Raw genomic sequence first — 12,167 nt, 5'->3', positions numbered from 1 at the left:
CGGCGAACAAAATTAAAATACCAAAACCTATATAACAAGCCGACCAACAGTAAGGAAGCAGGAGCACTAGGGCGTCGAGTAAGCGTGAGGGAGAGGAGGGAAAGGCTCACATTTGACTCATTGTACATGTGAATAAACCATGGCAAACAATTAATATTCTAAGCTAACAACTCTTACCTGATGGGGCGGCGAAGAGCACAGCACAACAAATCCGGCTTCGCCACTCCCTGCTGCAATAGGTAACCAAACACAAGCAAAATAAAAAAGGAAAAAAAGAAACTGAGTTTACACTGCATCTTCTGTTTTCTTTTTTCCCTCTCTCTCTCTCTCTCTCTGAACCGGCTCAAAAAAGAAAGGGACACAGTGAGGGGAAAATGTATATATCAAGCCGATCAACAGCAACGAACCAGGAGCAGTAAGCCACCGAGATTCAATCGCAAAGGGGAAGAAACAAAGTCACCGGGCAAAGCAGTACAAAGAAATAAACAAATATAGAAAGAGTAGCACAAGAACATCAAATCCAAACAAATCTCATTTTACTTCTCCGCCCTGCAATACGAAACAGAAAACAACCAAGGCAAACAACAGAAGGACGAAAACAGCAGCTGTAGACCGTGTGCCATCTTAGGGAGGGAAAATAAAACCCAAAAACGACCACATGTGCATATGGAACCAATAAACAGTAAAGAAGAAAAAGAACATAGCAAAGAAATCCGGGGGCATCGGAGGGAAACAGTACGCAACACCCCTGTTGGTTTAATCAGCATGGAAAGCGACCACCCTAAAAAGTAACAAATCGAAAGGAATCCAGCAGAAGCAATAAAATAGATAATAAAAAAAGCGACCACCGGAACCACCTAGGCATTACAACTCAACAAATCTGACCAGGAGCACTAACAACATCGAGCAACAACGAGCAGGCAACAACAGAATCTAGCGAAGCAAAAACAACGGCTCACAAGGGATGCCAAACGCGAGTACAGGCACTGACCACAGCAATCAAGACCATGGAAGCAACAAGCAACACTCAGCAGCCAAGATCCAAACCTCGCAAACGGCAGGGAGGCGAAAATGGAGGAGAAACAAGGAGGAGGCAGGGAGGCGAAAGAACGAGGAGGCACCTGGATTCTATCGACCGACGAACAACGAGCAGGCAACAACAGAATCTAACCAAGCAAAAACAACGGCTCACAAGGGGTCCCAAACGCGAGTACAGGCACTGACCACAGCAATCAAGATCGTGGAAGCAACAAGCAACACTCAGCAGCTAAGATCCAAACCTCGCAAACGGCAGGGAGGGGAAAAGACAGGAGAAAGAACGAAGAGGCAGGGAGGCGAAAAGGGAGGGGTAAGAACGAGGAGGCGCCTGGGTTCTATCGACCGACGGGCACACTGGCTGCCTGGTCATCGGGACACGCGTGTACGGAGCCGGTCAAACGGCGTGGCACAGCGACCTCCACAGCCTTCGCATTAAAAGCCAAGCCAACCGGCACGCGGGGAGATCGAGAGAAGCAGGAGGCAAGCCAACCGGCATGCGCGCGAAGGTCGAGAGAAGCGCATGCGAACCAGCCAGAAGGCACGCACGCGCGGTGGGTCATCGTGAAATCCAACGTCGCGCGCGCGAGTGGCAAGAATATTCCAGAAATCGATCGGCAGCGCAGCAGCATCACACGATTTCCGATCAAACGGCGAGAAAGAAATCAGCCGACGTGGCTAGCCCGGCTGGCCAGATACCCGCGGCGCTCTCATATTAAGTAATGTCTCAATCGGTGTGGATACATTAATCTATGGTAGAAATAGTATCATACTAATTTATGAACAATAATTTATCATAAGCGACAATTTAATAGCAGAGTAAGACCCTGGTAGTCTGTTTTGCTAGATTAGCCATTCTTTTAGGAAATAATAAAATGCTTTGAAATAAAACGTGATCTTGTTGTCCCCAAACCGTGCCCTCCAGTTTGTACTGGTAGATCAAGTGGTACCACCCCTTAGTACAAAGTACCTAATTTTTTGTGCATTGCCATTGTCTATTGGAGATCATGCATGTTGACAAATAACCAAAGCTGCACGCCTAATTTGATCATTTCTTTTTGTTGCATGTGACAAGAGAGGACCTCACACGAGACCAAAATATTTCTACTTGCAATAACGATAATCCCTGAAAGGCGCGGTCCCTTACATGTGGGGAGGATGGAATTTTGAGCTCCAGAAGTGCGTCTAGTGTTATTCTCTCATGAATATTGATTAACAACTAATCAACTTGTGTTTGCAACTAGTAAATCTCTCTTGTTAATCTTGTAGAAAAAAAATACTGATGCAACTAATAAGTAAATCAATGCATCAAAGGAGCATAATCAAAGGCAACACAAATATACGAGCATGAGCATGTAGAGATAATAGTCATAATCTAGTAAGACTTAGAGCATGAGCATGAAGAGTTGTCATTTATTTAATGCATATTAGGCTAACAAAATCAAATCATGGTCTATAATTGTAGTTTTAGTGAATATGTATTTTGTGGTTCAAATGAAGAAAAGTAAAAGAAAAATACAATTGTAAGGTTCGACATAGCTATACAGGTCAATCTAATTGTATCACATAAATAACTAGATACAATAATATTCAATCAATGATTTACAAGATCATTGCTCTATTCGTGATAGGCTGACAGCAAGTCTAGATGGACCTACTTCTAGGTAAATAAGAAGTCTGCAAACTCCAGCACACACACGAACTATATTGTCATGCACTCATGTTCAATAGGAATTAAAGCATAGGTGTGGTATTTATTTATGTCCATGGCAAGAAAAGGTAGTTTGAAACACAAACATTTTAAATGCTTAAAACTATGATGGTTCATGGGAAAAGGAGTTAGTGATGTAAGGATAGGTCCTGATCTTCTAATAAGTTCGTAAGGTAAGTCGATTTGCGAGTAGTGACTTGAACGATCTTGCTTCGAACCTTGCAATCAAAACCCAGCAATCGCTAAACCACTGCCTCTAGTTGGTTAACCACACCAAGCGCGGTTGACCTGTTCACCAAGAACATACCCTGCATGCAATCAAGAAACAGGCAAAGAACAAGATAAAAAGCAACTAATTTCGCTATATATTAAATTCTCACAAATACGAATAAGTTATGATACACCACACATGGTCTAGTCAACACACCCACGAGGAGGTAGTGTTTGTCAAATCAAGGTGCTGGATCACAAAAGGGTGAAGAAGATATAATGCTAAAAAAATGTGACAAACAAGGTGTGGTTCCCTGTTGCCATACTTGCTACCCGTCACGTGCCAATGTGCCATCAACTTTTTTGCAGGTCAGATAATCTACCAGAAAAAGGGAGGTTACTCAGTGGAGAGAATGTAACCATCTCAATGGTTTCAGGTACTTACAGAACACAAAATTTGGTGCAATTTTAAATATGGAAAATTTGTAAAGAAACCACCTGCAACTTTGAGGTTTTAAAAATAACTATAACTTTTTTTTTCTCCAGTCTCCCACCCGCAATTTTAGGGGTTTGTAAAAAAAAACTTCTATCACCGTTGACTGCACGATGTGGTGCCATCGTGACTTCCCAGGGTTACTAAGTGTAACGATATTTGGCTTCCCTTCCGACATTCAGGAACCATTTAATTGGCCTAGCATGTTATTATTTTGGCTCCATGTGTCACATACTTTTGAATATTTATTATATTTAAGTGTGCATTTCAGGAGACTATGACACTACCTCAGAACGAGTTGTCAAAGATGGATTTTAAACCCCATCATAGACGAGTATGGTTTTCGTCTTTGTAAAAGTGTCTGTGATATCGAGCTTGTTACTGACAGTTACAACTCCGTCTATAACAAAGCTACACATAAAGGGGAGTTTAGATTATATCATGTGAGTTTTATGAATTATGATTCTTGTTTGTCTTTTTCAATTGATATTAATGTCTAATATCCTTACAATTGATATATATTTTCATTGGTATCATTCATTGGATCATGGTTTATGAAACTCTCTCTCATGCGCTCTAACGCTTTTCCTCAAGTTCAATATATGTTTGTAGCCTTTTTTTAGATTATTGACAAAGGAGGAGAAGTTTGATGACAAAAGCAAGAAGCATAATACAAGATGTTTAAGAATGCTGAAGTTTGGAGACCCTTGCCTTAGTGGCTCAAGCTCTAAAGTGATCACAGTGGAAAGTGATCGAAAGTGAGACTAGTGATGAGACCTTGTATTGATGGCTTGGTGACTCATCGTGCTTGAGACCTTGTCTTGGTGACTTGATAGCTCAAAATCCATGATTGGGAGAGACTTGGCGATCGAGAGCATATCTTTTGTGAAACTCCAACGTAGACTAGGGGTGATATTTATGCCATCGATATCACAGGATAAAAATCCCTTGTGCTTTGTTTATCGCTCTACCTTATTTACGTTTCTGCATTTACATATTTGCAATTTACCTTGCTAGAATAGGTTGCAACCTTCTTGAGCGGTAAAGTAGACACACAAGATAAATCTTGATCATATTTAGATAGAAATTGAGATATGTTTATCTTGTGAAGTATTTTGAAGCCAATTTGATTTAGATTTCTAAATGTCCTATTTCACCCCCACTTAGGACGTCACCGTTCCTCACAGTGGTCAAACCGGCGTGGCCGACGACACCTCTGCAAGGTTGCCAACGAAGGCTATAGCGATGCCTTTGACTATAAAGGGTACCAAAATACTCTACAAGACTAGAAAAGTGTTTCTTGGGTGGTTTGAACGACATACACGAGACCAAACTCAAGGACCCCATAGATGAAGTCTATGGCTAGGATGGAGCTTGAGTCTAAACCAAATAGGGACCGGTTGGAGCTCGAGAACGACAGGAAAATGGTATGGGAGGTTTCACCTCAATGTGAGCAAACTTTCTAGGGGTTTGACCAACTCCGAGAAAGCTTCGATTTGAAGATCGGGCTCTAGGGTGGTGGTTGGGCTTGAGGTGAAAGAAGTCATGTGGAAACGTCTCCGGCGAAGAAGACGTTGGAAAGGAGCTCGGGGAAGTCCTCTTCGTCGATCTCTAGCCATCGAGGTGATCAAGGTGGTCTCCTATCACTCTTGGTTTGGTGAAGAGGAAGGGAATGAGGGAGTGAATGAACGAGATAGAGCGAGCGAGAGTTGGTGGATAGCTTTAAGTGGTGTCTCTGCGCTCTGACGGTCAGATCGTGAGCATGGCCTACGTGTTGAAAGCCTAGTTCTTTTCCATATTTCTTCATTTTCTTTTTCTTCTCCTTTCTAAATAGCTTTGGTCTTCCTTTTTATTATTTCTAAATAATTTTCACTCGTAATATATATGGTGGAAAGATCAACAACTTAATATTTTCAAAACATGTTTAAATACTGGCTTAGTCTATTTGCCACTCCTATTGTTAGCTCCGTCTATTTGCCACTTGGATGAAAACTTCTTTGAATTTCTTGCATTATCCTATTTTAATTCGCTTTCGTTTTCTTTTCAGCTCTCAGGCCAAGTAAAAGGACAGAATTGCCCTGGGCTCAGCCGACTGATCAAGCAATTCCTCGCCAATTGCCTGATCGAGAAGAATGCAACAGTGAGATTTCATGACATTCCCCACAATCTATAATTAGTAGCTGCAGTATTATATATGCTATATCACCACATTTCCGTAGCAAACCCATAAAACTGCTCTTCTGCAGCAGTTGATTTGCTCTCCCTGGAGCTGCTGGCTCAGGACGAATCTGAACTGCTGCACGCATACTTGGACCGGTTCTCCGAGTTCATCAGAGTGTTCTACGTGTGCTTGATCCACAAAGCTAAATCCGAATCATCATTACAACCACAATTTCTAGAAATCGCGTAGAGATCAAAGAGAATGCGAACGGATAAGAGTATAAGCAAACGAGGAGCCACCAGCACGCACCTCCATGTTGACGTCCGAGTCGTACTTGAGCGCGAGGCGCCGGTACGCGCGCTTGATCTCATCTGGCGCTGCCGATGGAGACACGCCAAGCACCTGTACGGGGACTCCCTACGCTTGCCGCCAGCGAGACGCTGGACAACGACAGGAGAAGCTCGCGGAGGGGCTGGAGTGGGAGGATGCGGCCGCGCGGCAGTGGGGAGGGGTGTAGGCGGCGGCGAAGGAAACGGCGTGGGAAGGGGGCGAGCGTGGCAAAGGTGTGTTTGAGTTTTAGATTTTTTTTTTTAAATGTTTTTATGATGAATTAGAATTATTTCAGAAAATTGTTTCCCTAGCTATCTAGATTTAGTGAGGATAGTAATGCAATTAACCATTTTACCCTTTACTAATATGCTATTTTTTGTTTTTTACGTTTTATTTAACATAAACAATATTTATTTAACTTTTTTCTTAACACAAACAATAAATCTTTGTTACCTCTTTCCCTCTTATCTCTCTCCCTTATTCAACCGGCTTCCTTATCCATTCAACAGAGTAGCGGCGGTCAGGTTGGCGACATGGTCGAGCGGGAGGTGCGATGAGCGTGCCGGCCAAGCAGGCAGATGTGGTCGTGATGCGTGTTTTCCCGATCTTTCGAAAGGTAATATGATAAGTTGATTAGTGTAGCTTCGACGTTGATGATCCAAAGGCTCCGAACAGAACAGATCGAGAACCCTCGTAACCACTACACTACTATTCCGTGGTTATCAACTGTGCCAAGACGCAGTTGACCTCGCCAAGAAGGCTTTCCTGCAAGTGAATCAAGAACACAAGCAAGGAGGGTAGATGCAATTTGAATATTACTAATTAACAATGAAGTACTCGAGTTGGGGTTCAACAAATCGATAAACGGTGAAATTATCTAAAACAGAATAATCTAAGCTAAAACCCGAGCCTGAACTACGACAGCTACTGTGTATATATAGGGGGGACGTGAGAAGGTCGACCTAGGTTTGTGCAGTCGGGGAAAGAGGCGTGCACAACCTAGATCCCGACACGATTACAAGATCTAACAGGGTCCGATATGGTGGTACAACGCCTTATTTCTTTAACTCTGACTAAACTATAAGGAATATTTGGTTGAGCTCATATCTATTGGAAAGAGCTCGTCTTAAACTTTCTAGAATATCTAAGATTGTCTAAAACGGACTTCGTATGAGAGAGTTATACCCGTTTTACTGACGTGCTATCTTGAGACTCGACCACGACCACGACTAGAGCCCGGCCTCGAGTCCAAGTAGGCTTGACCTTCGAGGGGTGACGTCCAGGTAAGGTTGTGCTGCTTCTCCCATGTTACTAAGCAATAAAATAACATAAGAATTTAGTAGTAATCCATCCAAGGAAGCATGAATAGCAAGTGACGAGTTCACCTGGTGGTCTAATTGTCGTGCACATGCTCTTGTAATTGGACCTTGTATAATTTTAGGATTATTGGCAGTATTGATCGTATCCAAAGCAGTCATGGGCTCATTATCCTCTCCCTCTTGAATTGGAGTCGTCCTCAACTCAAGCTTATCTTCTTCTCCCAAATATGGCTTCAAATATGAAATGTTAAATGTGGGACTGACTCCAAAATCTTGGTGGTGGAGTGTACCGACCTGTTGTAAGCAAATTTAATATGTGACACTCTTCCCACATCCTTAAATTCTTTTTTAGAACTGCCTGTAACATGGTCGATAATGTACGGTTGATGACCTCTGTTTGACCATCAATTTAAGGATGATATGTAGTAGAAAACAGCAGTTTTGTTCCCAGTTTATTCCAAAGTGATCTCTAAAAGTGACTCAAAAACTTTGCATCACGGTCCGAGATAATAGTATTGGGCACCCCATGTATTCGAACGATTTCCCTGAGAAACAAATCAGCTATGTTGGTACTATCATCGCTCTTGTGACAAGGTATAAAATGTGTCATTTTAGAGAATCAATCCACAACTACAAATATGCTATCCCTCCCTCTCATTATCCTAAGCAGTCCTAAAACAAAATCCATAGAAATATCCTCCCATGGTGCACTAGGAATAAAAAGAGGCATATAAAAATCATGTGGATTTAAGCAAGACTTAGCTTTGTTACAAGTGGTACAACGTAAAATGTAGCACTCGACGTCACGTCTCATCTTTGACCAAAAGAAGTGGGCGACCGGCACATCTTCAGGCTTCTTTGCTCCAAAATATGCCATCAATCCTCCTCCATGCGACTCTTGTAACAATAAAAGACGAACAGAGCTAACTGAAATGCATAGCTTGTTAGCACGATAGAGCAATCCTTCATTCAGTACATATTTATTCCATATCTTCCCTTCTTTAAAATGTTCAAACACTTCTTTAAAGTCCAAATCAACAGCATATAAGTTCTTAATAGTCTCTAAACCAAAAGTCTTATGATCAAGTTGAGATAACATGGTATAACGGCTTGAAGGTGCATCAGCAATCATATTTACCTTTCATTTCTTATGTTTTATGACATACGGAAAAAAATTAATAAATTCTACCCATTTAGCATGTTGTTTATTCAGTTTAGCTTGACTTCTAATGTGTTTCAGTGATTCATGATCAGAATGGATAACAAATTCTTTGAGCCATAGATAATATTGTCAAGTTTCAAGCACACGAACTAAAGCATACAATTCTTTATCATAAGTGAAATAATTCAGACTTGGCTCACTTAATTTCTCATTGAAATAAGCAACAGGTTTACCTTCTTGAATTAGTATACCTCTAATTCCAATCCCACTAGCATCACATTCTAGTTCAAAGATCTTACCAAAATTAGGGAGTTGGAGCAATGGAGCATGGGTGAGCTTCTCTTTCAACAACTTGAATGCTTGTTCTTGTGCTGGTCCTCATTTGGAAACTACTCCTTTCTTTGTCAACTCATTTAATGAAATCCCGCATAACTCGCCGATAGAAACCTGCAAGACCATGAAAGCTTCTCACTTGAGTAACAGTCTCAGGGGTTCGCCAGATCTTTATAGCTTCAATTTTTGCTTCATCCACCTCTATTTCCTGTGAAGTAACAATATAGCCAAGAAAAAAAATACTCAATCCGTGCAAAAAAAAAAACGTACGTTTCGAGGTTACCAAACAAACGTGCATCTCTCAAAATGTTAGAAACAGCATGTAAGTGATCAAAGTGTAGTTATATGACTTGCTGTAAATCAAGATGTCATCAAAGTAAACCACCACAAATCTCCCAATGAAAGCACGTAAAACTTCATTCATCAAGCGCATGAAAGTACTAGGTGCATTAGTTAACCCAAAAGGTATTACTAACTACTCATACAAACCAAACTTAGTTTTAAATACAGTCTTCCATTCATCTCCAAGTTTCATCCTAATTTGATGGTATCGGCTTCGTAAGTCAATTTTAGTAAAAATTATAGAACCACTCATTTAACCTAGGGATAGGGTGATAATATCTTATAGTAATATTATTGATGGCTCTACAATCAACACACATACGCCAACTACCGTCTTTCTTAGAAACCAAAAGAACAGGAATAACACAAGGGCTAAGACTTTCTCGGACATACCCGCGGTTCAAAAAGTCTTAGACTTGTCGCTGAATTTCCTTAGTCTCTTCCGGGTTGGTCCTATATGCAGCACGATTTGGCAAAGTTTCTCCCGTAATCAAATCAATTTGATGTTCAATCCCTCGAATAAGTGGTAATCCCGGGGGTACTTCAGCTAGAAATACATCCATAAACTCCTGCAAAAGGTTAGCAACAATAGAAGGCAAAGAGCTAGATATATTCTCGAGTGAAACTAAAGCATCTTTGCATATCAAAGCATAGCATGGCAGCTCACTATCAGAAATTTCAGCAAAGCTAGATTTAGTAGCAAGCATAACACACCCTTTTAGTCTAATTCCATCGGATTTAGAAGTTGTAGCTTTCTCCTTTTTGGGTGGAAAAACTTTTTTCGCTACTTGCTGATTTTCATATTCATTTTCAATCTCTTTTCTCTTATTTTCAGCTATCTCTTGTTTACATTTCACAATTTTAGCAGGGTTAACGATATAAAAGTTATTTCCTTTCCTTGATGCATAAGGGTGTACTTATTATTTCTACCATGATGTATTGCATCAGTATCAAACTCCCATGGTTGTACTAACAAAAAAGATCATGGTTGCATGGAAATTACATCAAAATTAGCACAATCATGGTATGAACCAATAGAAAAATGCACCCTAATTGTTTGCATTATCTTCAACTTACCATTGTTGTTGAACCATTGAATACGATACGGGTGAGGTTGATTTCTTATCGGTAAGGCAAGCTTCTTGATCATATCTGAACTTACTAAGTTGTTGCAGCTTTCTCCATTAATAATGACTCGAACACGATAATCCTTGACTATAAGGAACATCTGAAATAAATTGTAGCATTGTAGCTATTCCGCTTGCTCCATTTGAGTACTTAACACTCGCTGCACAATGAGTGTCCTATAATTCTCCGTAGCAGCTGCACTCAATTCTTCCTACCTTTCGATATCCGTCTCAATGTTCGTCCTCATCGCCTGCATGGTTAGCTGCAAGTACATATTCATTCTCAACATCACTAGCACTTACATATCCACCGTCTTCTGTTATAATGTACGCTCGCTGACTTGAAAAATCCTTCATGACGTGGCTCATTCCCTTCCATCGGTGGCATACAATCCCAGTCAATCGGGTTGTAGAAACAACCGAAGAAGAGCTCTTGGCTGGCCCCTGCACACTTATGAATTTGCTTACAACAGGAGCATGTGACGGTATCGAAGGTACTGCTGAATGTGCCCTACTTGAGAAGGGGGCAACAGACCGTGTAGCTGAACATGGGGTTATTTTGAAGTAGCCGTGCTTTCAAAATTGCTCCTTGGCCTCTATTGTTATCCCTGTAATTCTTTTTCTCTCATACCTTGATGATTGAAGTTCAATCGGTTCCTTTGTCATTCATCAAAGGCGTCACATTCTTGTCTCAAAATTTCATCACTCACGACGGACTCCTCTTATTCATAGGCTGCACCATAAGGATCCACTCGACCATTGTTCAGTGGCGGATTAACCAATCGATCAAAGCATGTATTGAGCATTGCAATGCTTTCATTAAGTCGTTGCAATGGTATTGGTTCCCGCAAGCTTCTTGTCAATGTCCTCATTAATAGTTTTTCGATGATCATCCAACAACATTGTGAGTTCTTCCCTCAAAACACACTCTTTCGCATCCGATGCTTTTCCTGCCATGGTTAGTCGAAGATAGAAGATAACAAAAAATAAATTATCCCTATCGCCTACTAGGTGATGGAGGTGGAGTCACACACTCTCAAGCATCTTACCATGCTCTTGCAAGTGTTCTTACCAATCACCGCAGTTGGCACAGTCGGTGGCTGGTTCGTAATATCTTATCGGGTGTGAGTGAGGTAGTTGTAAGGGGAGAAACTGTTCTGATCGAGAGAAGGTGTAGCTTGGATAGACAATATTTAGTAGCAAGGAATGACAATAATTGAAATCAGATTAGCAAAGCTGAATAAAAGTCCACAATACTCATCACAGTTGCAGGCCCGAACACGTTCCTAAAACTAGCTCAAGCAAGCCAAAAACTATAACAGACACAAGCACAAGGGAACAAAATTCGCAATGCAAACTAATTCTCTTTTTTTTTAATTCTCTCTCTTCTTTTTTTTTTTGCACTCTTTGCTTCTTTTTTTGTACTCTTTGCTCCTTCTTTTTTGACACTCTTTGCTTGTTGCTTGCTTTTCTTCTCTTTTTTTTCTTTTTTTTTTGCGAATGTGACACAAACTCACAAACTCTTCTACTGACTTTTCTAAGACCAGTGAGGTATGTGGGTTACAAACTTTTTTCAGAGAGCAGGGGTATAAACGTAATAAAAGATACTCTCTCTCTTAACTTTGGCTACCTCTCTTTGGGCTATCGAGTGATACTCAAACTTTGTCGGACAATGCTCGATATGATGAGTTCGTAAGATGTCCGAGAGTAGCCAGAAACAGATAGACTCTGACTAGGTTGTGGAGGCGAAAACGAGTGGGTAGTTGATTTTGACTAGGTGGTCGAACCCGAAGGATGGTCGGATTCGAGAAGGTGGGAGATTTCGACTAGGTGGTCGAAGTGACTGGTCGGGACCCCAAGTGGATGGTCGGAGTGGCCGATCGGACCTCGAGTGGGTGGTCGAAGCGACTAGTGGTCAAACCCGAGTATATGGTCGACTCGACT

Source organism: Phragmites australis, chromosome 22, assembly GCF_958298935.1.
Source record: "Phragmites australis chromosome 22, lpPhrAust1.1, whole genome shotgun sequence".
Taxonomy (NCBI): Eukaryota; Viridiplantae; Streptophyta; class Magnoliopsida; order Poales; family Poaceae; genus Phragmites; species Phragmites australis.
This window is presented reverse-complemented; position numbering follows the sequence as displayed.